The sequence below is a fragment of the Arvicanthis niloticus genome, chromosome 12 (genome assembly GCF_011762505.2).
Source record: "Arvicanthis niloticus isolate mArvNil1 chromosome 12, mArvNil1.pat.X, whole genome shotgun sequence".
In the NCBI taxonomy this organism is placed as follows: Eukaryota; Metazoa; Chordata; class Mammalia; order Rodentia; family Muridae; genus Arvicanthis; species Arvicanthis niloticus.
In genome coordinates, this window is record NC_047669.1 from 42,675,830 (window position 1) to 42,692,709 (window position 16,880).

Sequence of the window (16,880 nt, forward strand, 5' to 3'; positions counted from 1 at the left end):
CTCATAATGTGTGTGCATACATGTATGTATATAATGTGTATATATTTATATTTTATATATAGTACATATTATACATGGATGATGCATATAGGTATATTGTATATAATATGTACATATATTAAATGTATATTTAAAATTTTTAAATACTTCTAATCCAATTCCAAGACAGACTTTTAATGTGAGGAACTGTGATGGCTAATTGTTATTTTCAACTGAACTTGATTTAGAATCATCTAGAAGATAGAGAGGCAGGCACACTTCTGTAAGTGCATTTCCAGAAAAAAAACAAAACAAAACAAAACAAACCAAACAAAAAAAAACTTATTGAGAGGGAAATACCTGCCTTAATATGAGTGGTACCATCACACGAACTTCAAAGATCGCAAAAATAAAATGAGAAAAGGGAGACCAGTTTTACACATGGCTTTCTCTTCTCTCTGCTCGCTGGCCTGGCACGAAAGGCAGAGTTTCCCTGTGCACTGTTTGCCCCTGACCAAATAAATAGGGTGAAATGACCAAAACCAAAACCTTCTGGAATCAGGAAACAAAACAAATCTTTCTTTTCCTAAGTTATTTTGTCTAGAGACAAGAAAAGGAACTAATACAGAAGGTGATGATAAAATGCACACGAAGCAAAAAGAACAAGGTATAGCCAAGAACCATTTGAAAAGTAAGCATTAGTATAACATCAAGATGTGCCATAACTAGGGTGGACAGGTGACTCAGTTGTTAAGAGCACTTGTTGCTCTTTCAGTGGACCAGGATTGACTCCAAACACTGACATGTGGCTCACAACCATCTCCAACTCGAGTTCCAAGGGATCCGACGGCCTCTCCTGACCTCTGTTAGGCACCAGGCACAGACCTACATACAGCTAAAACACTCAAACACACTGAATAATAATAATAATAATAAACTAATTCCTTTAGATGTGTCATAATTAAAACAATGTAATATTAACACGAGAAATGATGAAAAGAACAATGGCATGAAGGGGCCTAAAAGGGGGTGGGGCACTTGAGAAGTGATAGGGCTATTACAGATTGTTAGAGAAAAGTGTGCTGTCCAATATAAGTGCTGCACTGTGCTAAACACAGCTAGATAAAATTCCATCTCCATGTTGAATTATAATATTGTTATAGTTTGAGTATAAGATGTTTCCTAATGAATCATGTATTACAGGCTTAAAATTGTAGTCTGAGAGTACGATTATGGGCAGGGGTAGAAACTTCAATAGGTGAAGCTAATCTGACTATGAAGGTATACCTTCAATGGTGACTGTGGAACCTGGATCTTATAATTTCTTTTGCTTACAAGTCACTGGGTAAACTGGCTTGCTATTCTGTACACATTTGCTGTGATGTCACTTCCCCCCAGAGCAATGAAGCTAACCAACCGCACAACAAAATTTCTTTTTGTAAACCGTTTCTCTTTGTAAGTCACTCGTCTCATGTATTTGGTGGAGTGACAGAAAAGTAACAAACACACATCTGAAAACAAGATTACAGCTGGGTAATGTACTATGTAAGTGTGACTTCTTTTAAGTGAAGAGATTTGGGAAAGTATCTGAAATAAGGTAGTAAAGGGTTAACTAATCGAGGAGCATGAGGGAAAGCCATGAATATAATTATTGATGCATTTGACTACTGTATTTAATTATCTGATGACACCATAAAGAAAATGCCAAAGTAAAGGTCAGGAGAAAACAGTTCTAATGACCACAACCAGCTGTGGATTGCTATCTGAAACATACTGAGAACCCCTATAAATTAAAAAAAAAGAAAAAAGCCGTCCAGCAGAAGAATTAATAAAAATTATAAACAAATAATTCACAGAATATGTAGGACCTTGAAAAGCAGCCTGATTTCTGGTCAAGCACAGACTGGAAACCCCAGAAACCCCAGGTGATCCTGAGGGGCACCAGGAGGGACCACAGGTAACTCTAAAGGATGGCAGGCATTTTGCCACTCCCCCAGACTCCAGGCTCCTCCATAGATTTATGTCATTCAGTCACATAAGGCAATGTCCCTAACCGCTCTACAGGTAGAAGGCATGAATATAGGCTACAGAGCTTCAAGATAGATCTCCATATTAATGAGATACCTAAAGGCAAGAAGGGCTTAGCCAATTAAGCTTTCGTTCCCAGACCCATCTCCCTAAAAAAAGGTATCTAACCTCAGTATGGTTTCTCATCTACTTTTCACCATGACAATACAAGCCTTAAAACCATGGACTGTTTCTCTTTCTTAGGGACCCACCATAGGGAGCAATGGAGAAGGCCTTCACCTACAGAACTGCCATCTAATCTGGAATTTCCAGCCCTAATAAACCTGTATATGTATATAAAACAACATACCATCAAGATATGTTACTTATAAGCCATATATCTAGATTGGGCAGATCTAGTATTATATTAACTTATTCCCCAGCTATAAGACTTCTTGTTACTTGCAGTTTTTCCAGGCCATGTGGTCCTGGTCCATCACAGCTTCCTCCTTCTCTTTCTCCTCCTCTCACTCTTCCTGCCACCCTCACGCTCTAGAGCCTCCAATCCCACCTTTCCCCTCAACTGTCCAATCACAGACTGCAGTCTTTTGTTGACCAGTTAAAATGGGGAGAAAGTCCATATGCATCACATGAGTACATGATGGTCTGCTTGTTGAGGGCAACTTCACTTGAGGAGCCAGTATTAGTATTAGAAGCATTAGAAGTATTAGTCTGTACAGCATAAGGCTAACCCATTACTTTTCCTCCTTTTTGCCCAATTAAAATGACTTTTTTTTTCTCTTATAGTAACAAACAATACATAGTAGGAACTATTTTGAAGGCAATTATGAAAATTATTAAGTATAAATTAAATTCACAAGTAATGCCAGTATGCATGGGGAAAAGCACATGAATCTTCAACCCACAGAAGGAATTACAGGCAACAGAGTAAAACTGGAAGTAAAGCATTGAAAACACTCCAATAGGTTGTTCACTGCAAAACAATCAGCCCTGAACACATACATACAAATGACATTATATGGACTCAACAGGTTACATTTGGAAATATATATGTATATATATACATATATATGTATGTATGTATTTATATATATTTACACACATATGTATACATATATATGTCGACATTTATATATCATATCATATATAATATATCATATCATATATAATTATATGTTATATATTATTCCATATATATGGAATATATATATATATATATATATATATATATATATATATATGAAAAAAAGAGGCCATAAATTTGAAGGATAGCAAGGAGGAGTTATATGAAAGGATTTAGATGGAGGAAAGGGAATACAAGATCAAAAATAAATGAGAGAGAGAAAGAGAAAGAAAGGAAGAGAGAGAGAGAGACAGAGAGAGAGAGATATTAATAAAGCTATCATGTACTACCAAGCAACATTGAAGTTGAAGACATCTAAACACTGAGGATGTGTGTAACTACATGCGACCAGAATATACAGATTAGAACAGGTTAGACTATACATATTAAACACACATACATATACACATACATATGTTCATGCACACATGTATGCATTCACACATATATTCACATATATACACACTTCTAAAGTATGTAGGTTAGCCAAAAATTTGCATTCCAAAATGTCACAGAATTAATGTGCTTTTCTCTAGTGCTCATTCTATATATTGTCTGCTGGTAACTAGAAATGAAAATACATACCAACATAATAAAAACATGAATGGAACTACAAAATGTGTGGTATGCATTTAAAAATATTTTAAACTCAAACCATTAAAAACCGTCTTAAAACCTAACTTCAACTTGTGAATGAAAGAATGAGGTACTGTAGTTGTTACCTTGGTTGAAGACATCTTACCACCCAAACATTGAGACAATGTATAAATTTCTCTTGCCTGGGATATCAAGTTTAATAGTATTTGGTTGTAGTATTGTTGCTGTACTAAATGACTATAAATAAACTTTATTGAGCAATCTCCTGTTTCTAACCAGCATTGCTACTTGCTACAGAGAACTTATTTCTGTGAAAGAATATGCTTTGATGTAAGCAGAAGAACTCAAAGGGGTATTTACAGATAGATATTTTTATAGTTGAAAGATAAGCCTGGTAAATCTGGAAAGAACATTATGTTCAATGAATTACATAAGTCAAGTAAGCTGGCTCATAAGAAAGAGAAGAATCCAAATATATTCTGTCATAAGTATTAGTAAAATTGGTGATCACCTTTTTGTGTACCATAATGACAATCAATACATGTGATTAATATACATTAGAAATATTTAAAGAGAAATTTATTGCTTCATTCTATCCTGAGTCCCAAACAAACTCTCTTTGGATGGCTAATAGCTTAGTAAATGCCTTTAGACAGCATCTGATTTATAAATAGGAGCTAAAAGCAAGCATTAAAAACCCCTCAGTTATAAAGTTGACCCTTTGTCTCTTCAGACATCAAGGAAAGATCAAGTCCATGGCTTGAATCCGAGTCTCTGGCTCTAGACTTTCCTTAATATCAAAAGTTTGCTTCTTTGGAGTTTCTGTGTCTAGTTTGTACCATTTGTCATAGTTCCTGTCTTCACTAAACTAAGTGTGAACAAGAGAGGGCTGCTGGTGGCCTGAAAGCATCCTCACAGAGATGGCATCTGAAAAGGAGACCATCTCATTATTGCATTTCTTTCCTTCCATTTTCCACCTATCAACTGTACAAACTAATAACTATAAAGTAAAATATATCAAAGAGTGAAACTTCTTTTAATTATCAAAACAAGAGACTGATGCTTAGTTCATTTACACCTTTCTGGTGATCACACAGTGAGTTTGTAGAACTGAGCTGGGACAAATTTTTCCAATTCCTAATTCTGCTTTAATTAGAGAACATTAGACTGTAATCACAAGAAATACTCTATTATATTTTTTCAGTATGAATTTGCCTTGCTTTTGATAGGTTTCATGATGAATAATTCATATGGGGGATAAATGATATCCATATCAAGCCGTAATTCTACAGGATTGGCCAACCTCTGACCCTTTACAAGTTTCAGTACATAATCCCAGTGTACAGTGAAGAATGGTTTTAGTGAGTTGCTTCCCTCCAGGGGTATTTCTGTAGAGACGCTTACATATACTAACAGATTCCATTAAAATACACAAATGAATATAGCAGATAAACATGTGCCAAACACACATTTGGCCTTATTCTATGACTTGGTTGTTATGTTTTGAAGCATACTGAAAGTTAAATAATCCTTTTGGGGCTAGCTGAAATATGTTTTAATCTCTGAGTGCTAAGGTCCATCTAATTTAGCTGACAAGAATTGGCAATCTTGAGTCTATTTTGCTCAAGTGTATGTGGTCCCCACTCTCAGTATACTGGCTGGCTCAGCCCTACAGAATAATACCATCAAGCATGGCCCTGACATTAATAGATCATACCCCTCTCAGCTTGGAGAGGAACAAGGAAACCAACACCCAGTATTTACTGATTCATAAACTACTATGTTTCTTCAGATGACTCTAAATCAGGTCATAAATTTTGTGTCTGAAGGACCATTCCTGGAACTTTGTTAACCTCTTTTGTCCTAATTTTTCTTCAACCACAAGTCAGCTTCCATTAAGTTGCAAGGGATTCATTGACAGCCTTGCAAAAATGCAAACCAAAGGAAGGAGGAAAATCAGATCCTGCATGGTTGTTTAGGCTAGACCATAATCAAATCAGCACTTCTATCATTTATACAAAGGGGTCCTACTTTAAAATCAAAGATACATTTGGGGTATTGAAATCACACTCTATCAGCCGCAGCTTCTCCTCTCCCACAAACCTGGCAAGGAGAGCATTGGTGCCAGTGGGTTTCTGTTTTATAAGAAGTGCCCTCTTTCTATGTCTTCATTTTTATATTTTTTTCCATCTGTTTTTGAATGCCTCAAAAGCCTTGAAGGAACAAAACTACCCTTTTCATAAACAGAGACTGAAGATGAAATGTGCCTGAGCACAGTGGGCAAGTTAGTCTATGCTGAGCAAACGACACCTCGGAGGGAATTACTTTTCGCCCAAATGACTTGCGGATTTGCTTAAAACTATTCTACTGGATTTGACTTCAAATACTACCATCTGAATATGTGACCGGGGAGTTTGCGGTGAGAATGTAGGAAAGGAGAAAATTCAGAGAAGCTACACCCATGAAGTCACACCAACCTGGTGGCCTAAGGATGACTTCAGCAAGGATGACATCAGTATTCGTGCTAACGTGGAAGAAGAAAAGCATAAGAGGCCATTGTGTGAGTCAAGGAACTACAGACAACTAAGAAATTCTGTGAATGAGATAAAAATCTTCCCCAAGGTAAAGCATAGTTATCAGGTTGTACAATTTCAAATGGTTAAACCCTGAAAACATAAACGTAAAATAATAATGCAGAGTGAGCCAGTTATATTTCTACACTTATGTATATGTATATATGTATGTATGTGTGTGTATACATATATATATGAATATTCATAGGTAGACTCATATATATAGAGAGAGAGAGAGAAAGAGAGAGAGAGAGAGAGAGATGTAACAAAAATTAAGAAACATGAAACTATGAAATGAAAAAAAAGCAATGGTGATGGTTACAAGGGGGCTTTGGAAGGAGAAAAAGGAAGAGGAAATGATATAGTTATAATCTCAAAAATAAAAAATATTAAAATATCTGAGAGCCTATATTTTCTGTATTTTCAGTGCTGCTTTTTAGAGACAGTGATTTGGCCCTTATAAGTATCAAGTGAGAAAACATGCACAAGGAACCCTTTCATCCTTCCTTCCTCCACACAGAGAGGCTTCCTGCTACAGCAGGAGAACATATGAAAATTCTATTCTGATGTACACCTGAGAATCAACAAAAATCAACCAATCAAACAAACAAAAAAGTCACCACTTTCAATAAGAATAGCTTTAATTTCTTGTATTAGTATTTTTGAGGCAAAATCTCTTCTAGCACATTTAAACAAGAGTTCTTAGTGTGGTGGACTTATATAGGAGCAAAACACAGCTTAGAACAGCGTACTCAAAAGAACATGCCAGCGTCTCTTTCTTATTAAGAACAAAACCAGTCCTTTCTCTCCAAAACATCACAGAACATTGTGCATGGCATTTATGGTGTTTCTCTATGCTTGACCTTACTACACACAGCCTTTTAGAGAAACTGTGGTCTTCTAGAAGCCAGACCTGTCTAGAATGGAGAGTTTCCATCTCAATGGTGTTCTTTCCTCTCAGGAAAAGAGAGGAAAAATGCCTGGACATTCTTGTCTCAGAATGGGAGGAAATATCCAGGAATGTTCATAGGTAGACTCCTTTAGTCAACTTGGAGAATTTCTGGAATCAAAATATGCCTTTGCTGGGCCGGGCTGGGCTGAGCTGGGCTGGGCTGAGCTGGGCTGGGCTGGGTTAGTCTGTGAAAGTGATGTTTGCTCAGTTCTCATGTTAGGGGGCAAATGGATGCCCAGAGTAGGAAATGTGAATGTCTGTCCAAGAGGTGTGGGAGCGTCTGCCTCCACTTCCTTTCTTAGAGCCTTTTTCTCCCCGGGTTGGCGCATCTGGAATTCCTCCATTTCCTTATGAAAATGTTGATGTTTATTTAGACTTTCTGAATTCTGACAATAATAATTAGATGCCTATGGCCACCTCAGTCTCTGGATGAGAAGCTGGCAAGCCTCAGGACCACTGACTGCCTCTAACACATACTGCCAGATTTTACAGACTGGTCAAAGTCAGCTCCAGATAGACAGTAAATGTTTAGTCTGAGGTATTTTTTATCTTACTCTCTTTCTTTGAACAACTTAAACTCACCCTCCCAGGTTTGTTGGACAAGCTCTAGTCCTGACAAAATGAAGTATAGACCATTTTTCTTTATTGGCTTTGAAGAAAGAAAAACTCCCTTTTTTTTTTTTTTTTTTTTGATGTAAAGATGAAAGATGTAAAGATTAACCTAGCACCGTTGAACTTGGTAGAATGATTGTACCTTGTAGGGAGGAAGCAATTAATTCAAAATGTACTGCATGGGACATGACTGGGGTAAACAATGCAATAGACCAGGCTTCTTTATCTACTATCCTTGATCACTGTAGTCTATAGCTGTCTCACTTCAGTCGCTGAACAAGAGGAGGTGACTATGTCTATAGGGACTGAAAGAGGAAGATTGTTGCTTTGAGAATTTTCCTCACTTATTCCATTCTCCCTGGATGATTTTTCTCTTAGAACCCAGGTTATTTGTTCCAGCATTAGGCAAGATAAAAATAAATTCTAAACTCAGGACAGTAATGTTTTTAAAGCTCTTCTAGAAAACAACACAGATCTGGGTTCAGAGTCCCACCATTCATTTAAAACCCAAGCATGATGGTGAACACGCTCTGTCTCAAAGAGTATCAACCTCTGGTCTTCCCATACCCAGATGTCCATGTACACACACACACACACACACACACACACACACACAAACCACATACAAAACACACATACACACACAGTGAGAATGAACAAGGTAAATTCTAGTCTCATGGAGCCAGTTCGATTTTCAGTTCATCGACACAGAAGAGGAAAGATGCAAAGGAGGCCATTGTACTTACCCTCTCTACCTTTTTTTAATCCAGAATCAGATGTAAGATTCTTCAGGGTTAAAAGATGAGGTATGAAAATATGTTGGGTAAGAAGCAGTTACTTCTCTTTTTTCTCATTTATTTATTTGTTTATTTATTTATTTACTTTACATCCAGATTCAAGCTTTCCCTCCCTGATTTCCCTCCAGTCCATACCTCTTACCTCCCTACTCCCCTATCTACTGTTTCTCCTCAGAGGAGGTGAGGCTTCCCATGGATACCAAACTGTCTTGGCAAATCAAGCTGCAGTAGCACTAGGAGCATCTTCTTCTATTGAGGCTAGACAAGCCAGCTCAGTCATAGAAAACGGACCCAAAGGCAGACAGCAGAGTCAGTGACAGCCCCTGTTCCTGCTGAGGAACACTTATTTCTAAATTATTAAATATCAGCCTATCAAGGAAGAATGTGACAGGAAACCTCTTCCAATTGTTTACCTTGAACACCAGACAGAACAAAACAAAAGCAGACTAATTTTCAGATGGAGGGCATGTTTGCACTCAGCATTTGGAAATGTTCTAATAATTGGAAATTTTAGAGCAGTTTTTAGCAGGGAACTGACCACAGCTATGGAAACACTTGAATTGTAATTCCAGAAAGGCTGTTCTGAGTAAGGACCTTGTTGTCAAGGCTTTACTTTAGTATGGAAAATGTTTCTTCTGGACACTAGCAGGTGTTAGGACTAACAGCAGAACCAAGTGGGCAAAGATCAGCAGGACATTTCAATATAAAGTCAACAAACAGTACTTTAGTCTTACTACTGGGGTGTCCAGTACCATGTACAGTCCCTGATAGAACAGTGTATACGTGCTTCAGTGCTTGGTTAAATAAAGAAAAGACATGTGAGTGTACATTTGCAAGATTGAATTGTTCTCAAAACAATACCAATATAATTTATTCAAGAATTTGGGAAAGGAATCTCAATGTATTTATATTAGATTTCCTCCAAAGAACAGAGTATGTTCAGTGTACACATATACCCACAAACACTTATTTAAGGAAAGAGATTATAGTAAGTCTGAAAAATGCAAATAAGATCAGCAGCCTAGAAATGTCAAAATTCTGGCAGAAAAATGAAGGTGCGTTCTTGATTCAGTGGCAATCTGTAGGCAGAATTCCTTCCCTTTTGGCTAATCTTGGTTTGTTTGTTTGTTTGTTTGTTTGTTTGTTTTTTCCTTTAGACTTTTAACTGATTAGCTGGTACATTTTCATGTTATGGTATAATCTAATACTCAAAGTATGCCTACTAACTTCATTCTGTGTTAATCTCATCTAAAATATATCTTCACTTTAGTATCCTAAACTCCAGCTTAATACAGCAAAGTGGGTTCCGTGTCCTAGTCACACTGATGAATGTAAATATTCCCAGGATGTAGGATGCTTTTTCCCTAAAACATGGCACTTGGGAAATCATTTGCTGAACTTTCTTAGGCTTTGCTCCTTAGAATTCTCCAACCTACTTCCCATAAAAGTAGGTTAGTTACAAAAGAGAGATAGCTCAACAGTTAAAAGCACTTGAAGTTCTTGCAGAGTACCTGGGTTTAGTTTCCAGTGGCTTACAACTGTTTGTAACTTTAGTTCCTGAGGATACAACTCCCCCTTCTGGTCTTCTCCACCACCAGCTATTCATGTGGTGCACACATATATTTCAGATAAGCATTCCTACATGTAAAATCAAAATAAGTCTAAATAAAACTTAAGTAACCATTTCAGGTTTCATGGCTTTCTGTCCTTGTCATTTGTTATACAAGATCAGCCATATACCTGCAATGAAGGAGGATATGATACCACTCTGCTTTTTCTATATTTTGATCTTGAAAACAAGTCCAGTTAAAGATGCTCAGATTGGATTGTGGGAAGCCGGAAACCTACAAAGACATAGAGTATAAATGTAGCCTTGATACAAATGATTTCAGGTTTATAGTTCTCATTGCCATTTGGTCCTTATCTAGGTTATCCTGGGGTGAAAGACACCTGGAAGTCAAGCCCACAGACCTACCAAAATGGACAAGTTACTTGGAATTTAAATCAGCACTAAAAGTACAGTTCTTAAATAGTATGGAGAAGAAATAAAGAACTAAGATTCTACTAAAGTTGAACTGTATTATAAATAAAAATATGTGAAAGATAAAAGTACAATTTCAATTATAGAGTTTTTTTTTAAGTTAGACTTAACTTCTCTGAGATTGCTGACCTTATACTGTTGAGAAGTGTTCAGCTGTAGTAATATTTCTGAAGTAAAATGTAACAGCCCTGGCAATTGAACCCTGAACATTAATGATGAAAGAAGTATTGCAATGTGATGTAAATTTTCATTTTTACATAAACTTTTAGTTACAAAAGAACATCTAGAATGTTTCTGACCAAAAGGAAATCTGTGGCATGCAGTTACTTGTTGGGATGACCTATAGCCCCACACTGTATGAAGGTGAGTTCCTGTGTTTTCATTTGTTGGTTGCTGTGTGAGCAGACCTAAATGCTGGCAGAACATTTGGTTGTCATGTCAATAGCTTATTACAATCATTTATATATAAATACTTGTTCTTTCTCACCTTCCCAAATGATTCTATGAGATTATTGTGCTAAAATAGCATTCTGCCATGGTGGAGGTCACCCAACCCTCAATGCCAAAGGGAAACCCAAAGAAATGGACTGGGACCCAAAGAAATGTCCTTCCACTGATTAATTCAGACTGGAATGTATCTTTTTGCATAATAAAAAACTTCCAGCAGGACCTGCTTCACATACACACACACACACACACACACACACACACACACACACAATCACTATAAAACTTCTAAATATATTGAATAATCTTAGTTTCATCTCAACTGAGGAAAAACTTTTACCTTTTATATGACCTATAAATTCTATCATTAGGCCCTCAGGCTAAAAGTGGACAGTATATGAAGATAAATCTTTTACTTATTCAGCTGATTGCTAATGCCATCATTATAATCAAGCTATATCAACACCCAAAAATTTTCAGTGTTTAGAACAAGGTGTTTTCTGTCTTTGACTTTGTTTTACTACCTCGGTTATGAAAAGCAAGCATGATTGCCTCAGTTTTGGCAATTGGGACACCTGAATATTTTTTCTTTCTGTCTGATTAGAAATGAGACATTAGGACATCCAAAGACCATTGAGTTAAGAAAAGAATCAAAGTAGATTCTCCTGGCACCTTCTTTTCAGAAATATTTATTTCATACCTGATATTTTTGGTATGCCAGGATCAGTCATTGATGACCAAAGTCTTTGTTCTGGAAAAGTAATAAAATAAAAATATTATTAACTTCTACTCAGTTCCCAACTTCATAAAGCTCACCTCATTAAGATATAAGCAGAGGCTTCAAGAAAAGACAAAAAAAAATAAGACTTTTTTTAAAAAGTAGAACTGCCTTCACATTAAGATACACCTGTTTCCACTTTTTAAATTTTTACTTTGCCAAAACATTTTTCTTTCACTTCGCTGACTTGATGATTCCTTATTTAATATTGACTTTTGAGTGAGAGAGTATTTTGCTTCTTTGATGCTTTAGTGCTATGGATTCAGTCTTTTTTAATTGCATATACTCGTCAATAAAATTGAGCACATATCTAAAGTACATGTTTATTCATTTATAGCATAAGAACTATTCTTTTTTATTATGTGTATTATAAAAATATGAGAGATAATTTTAAAGGTCACATTTCAAGTTTTGGTCATGTGTATGTGGGGCATGAAAATAACTGCAGGCACCTACAGAGGCCAGAGGAGGGCACTGGATACCCTGAAGCTGACAGTTGTGATCTATCCAATGTAGGTGCTAGGCACCCCTACTTATGTCCTCAAGATCAGTATGTACTCTTAACTTCTGAGACATCTCTGTAGCCCAGATTTAATGATGCTAATAATACTATGATTTAATAATACTAATCATAGTATTCTATGATTTACCAAGAAAAACAAGAATAGCTCATCTTGGTGAATCCTTTTAGTTTTGTCAAATGCACAGCGCCTCCAGACCTCTACTTTAGGTGCTATTATTTCAAGAAAGACTCCTTGGTCTCAACAACTATCCCTTAATTTTAATTTTTTGAACTTCTATCCCCTTTGTTTCATCCCTAAACAGCCATATTAGTTCAGTTTTATTTTCCAGAGTACCACATAAATCTCTGTAACTACCAGCACTTGGAGTATACCCTTATCCCTGCACCAAATGGATGGATGTGTTTCAGTGAGTATGTTATCCTGCTTTAGCATTCAGTTCCATTAACAGTAGCTATAATCTTCTTCAAATGCTTTTCACCCTTCATTTCAGCCTCAGTGGGGAACTGCTGGTTGCTAAGAATGTTCACCTCTCAAGGTAACTTAATGAGCAGAATCCAGAAGTAGGGTTGTCCTATACTTCTGAAGGACCAGAGTGAAAAGTGAGAAGCTGCGTCCTGAGTTGCTCTACTGTCTTAATTAGTGTTTCATTGCTGTGGATAGGTGCTAGACACCATGACCAAGGCAACTTATAAAATAAAGTTTTAATTGGGAGCCTGCTTACAGTTTCAGAGGGTTAGTCCATGATCCTTGTGGTAACAGGCAGGCAGACATAATGTTGGAGCTGTAGCTTAGACCTCACATCTGATCCGCAAGTAACAGGCAGAGAGAGAAAGGGGGTGCTGGGCCTGGTGTAGTTTTTTGTGCAGCCCCAGTATCACACCTACTCCAACTGAGCCACCCTTAATCCTTGCCAAACAGTTCCACTAACTGAAAATGAAGTGAATCTATGTGGGTCCCTCTCATTCAAACCACCACACATTTCAAGTAGCTCAGGCCCACCAGGATTGTTATCATGCCTCAGATCGACTGTACTGTTTATCTAGAGACTAACATTTCTTCTCTTGCACACATGACTGTTCTATATTGTTCACAGTCTTCCTTCTTGGAGTCTTCCATAGCCCTAGCTTCCTCTTCTTATTCATCAATAAAGGTGTTTCTACCAAGATGCTGTTTCTACCCATCATCTATTCTTCACACTCACTGAATGTTTGTGTAACATTTCAGATCTAGTAATACTCTGGGCCTGGGTGTTAACATTCCAGAGTCCAAGCACTTAAATATCACAGCTGATTCCTTCTTTCTGTGATATGGAAATATCAACACAGTTAAGAGACAGAATACGGCAAGATGATCACAGTTAGCAAGAAGTCACATCACAGCAGAAGCCCCAAAGAGCCTCATTCCTTCCAGCAATGAGGGAATGTTTGCTCAGTGTACTTCCTTAAAGTCACAGAGAGGACTGAAAGCACAAGGCGTTCATAAGTCTTTACCTTCTTCATGCTTTCTTAAGTGTATTTACCACTTTGTATTAGAAATTTATTGTTTCTGAATATCTTCGTAATGTCTGAATCCAAGCATTAGTTTCAGAGAGAGAGGGAGATACAGAGAGACAGAAAGACAGAGAGACATAGAGAGACAGATAGACAGAAGAGACAGAGAGAAAGAGAGACAGAGAGACAAAGAGACAGAGAGAGACAGAGAAAAAGAAAGAGAGACAGAGAGACAAACAGAGAAAGACAGAGAAAAAGAAAGAGAGACAGAGACTCGAGTTTCATATTAATTTTCAAAGTCAGACCATCTTTTAAAAAAGCAGGGGCTGGGGGATCAGGGGAGACTCCAAAGAAAATGTGGTTGCTTTCCAAGAATTCCACTTTCATTTAAATATTGTTCTTTTTTTTTTTCCTGGAAATCTCCTGTTGTTTAAATTGTCTGTGCATGAAGCTTTGTTCTTGGCTTAAGCACTTAACATAAGGGACATGTTCCTATGCATATTTTTCCAGTTTCTTCACATTTTGTTTGAAAATTGTGATAAATCAACTTAATTTGATTCATTCCATAAGTTCACATATCCCTATAAACCTTCACTTGAATGTAAACCATAAGGATACTATTTCTCTTTAATCTTGTGTGTGTGTGTGTGTGTGTGTGTGTGTGTGTGTGTGTGTGTGCTTTCAAGAGCTCAATGTATGTTTATTTGTGCTGTTCTTTTATTCATTCATTTACTCTTTTGGCAAAAGATGCCTATTGGATGCAAAACCTTATGTTAGAACTTGTAGAAATACAAAGATAAATAAGCCATGAGCTTTGTATTCCAAGAGCTCTCAGCCTATGGGGGCAATGAGTATTCCTGTGCATTCCAAAGGGCTTTGTATCCTCACAATGAAGTACTTTATGTTAGGAGGTGCAAATCATCTGCTCTTTGTTCAAGAATGTGCCTACCTTCTAAATATCTAACCTGATGAGTTGGTCATGGTATTTTACAGAGGGGGGAATTTGTTCATTTCTCATTAAGTCCCATTTCACTCTCCAGACCCTGACAGTGTGTTTCAATTGAAATACAATGAGAATCCACAGGGAATCGCAAGAGTCCCATCTCAAAATTCTTCATCTTCATCTTATTTAGGGCCTTGAGTAGACATTTTTTTTTAAGTTCACAAGAAGATCCTACTGTGCAGTCAAGGTTGAGAAATAATTTCCAGGCATTTCTGCTTTGTGTTCTCTTCGGACCCCAGCATGTTTTAAGCCTTCTCTCTTTTGTCCCCGTACTTAGGATGTCTCCCTGAGATACTCTTGTTTGTCAGTACCTTCCTCCAAAGTTGAAAATATATCATTGTTTGTATCTGAGTGCCTTCTTCCCAATGAGAGCTCAAAAGTTGTTAAATGAACTTCAACTGAATTACAAAACATACTTATTTATATGTAGGTTCTCACTAATATGTGGTTTTTCTTCCTGCATTTACAGACAGATAAGGATTCACAAATCAAAATGTGCTCCAAGTTCAGGCTTTAACTGTGAAATATGTAAGTTCCTCTAAATAAAGATATTTCTGTCTTGTAATAGATCATTGCAATTATAATATGTGCTTCTACTATTATTAAGATTCAAATATGCTCAGACTAAAAAATATGAAATTAAGTTATTTTATTTTGCAGATAAATTAAAATATCATTGTCTCTAAAATAGCATTGTAGAAATAACATATAAAATGCTTTATACTACATTAAAACTGATTATTTGGTTAGTATGTTTTTTTTTTAAACAGAAGGGTACAATTGCAAACCTTCAAAATACTGAATATTTTTCCTATTGAAATTTAAATGTACATACTAAGCATAGTATGTTTTATATGACCATAAGTATTCTTGTATATCATATATGTATAAAATATATGTCTATAATCTATGTCACATATACCTTCAGAAACATGAGCTGTAGCTGGGTTGTTGTTATACAGCATTTTAGTGACAGTTACCTGTCACCAAAAGGAGGTCCAGTTGTTCACATTGGCTTTCAGCAGGATATTAGGATTCATATCACAAAACAATAATGAAAGTATTACTTGAACATATATATGACAGCAGATACCCATTTCCCTCCTTTTTGGAGCAGAAGGAAACGGGGAAACTTTCACTGTGAATGTAAACAAATATATATATATATATATTTTTAATCAGTGGAATACAAGCAAGGACTCCTGGTAGGTAAAGTCTCTGGGAACTTGATCATCTATCTTCCAGGGCACGTTTGTTATTCAATTTTATATACTGGACCATGCAATAATATGAAACTGTAGAGAATCACTTCCCCATAGAAACAGGGAGAAACATTTCCTGTGGATAATTCGGAACAGTGGAAGTGGCATCTTTCTTTTCTATGGAAGCTGGTATCTCATGATTTTCCACAAACTCTTGAAGTAACATCAGACATAGTGACTGATCTATGCAATAGTGGCAGGAGCAATGCCATTCCCTATTCTGGATTGTGTTAGTACAATGAACCAAATCTGACAGAAACAAGGTTTACTTTACCTCTCAGCTTCAGAAGAATTTCAGTCTTCCTGATGGAGAAGGCTTGGTGAGGGGACTGGAAGGCGGAGGGCGTTAACATGGTAGAAAATAGAAAACAGAGCATAGACCAGACTGGGGGCCAGCCTGATGACATCCAAAGGCTCACCAGTGGTACCTACTCTAGCTAGCCAGCCCTACAATGTGAAGGGCTTAGTTTTCAAAATAGTTCCACCAATCGGGGTTCAAGTGTTTAAAAGCATGGGCCTATAGTGCATAGTCCAGACTCAAATCACAATGTGGACGAAGGGATTAGAAAATTCTATTATTTGGCTGCCTGGTTGTTAAAAGTTCTAGATAGAGAAGGATAAACAGTAAAATAAAATGTCTTATGTTGTTTTTGCTAAGTCTGGTGACGTAACTC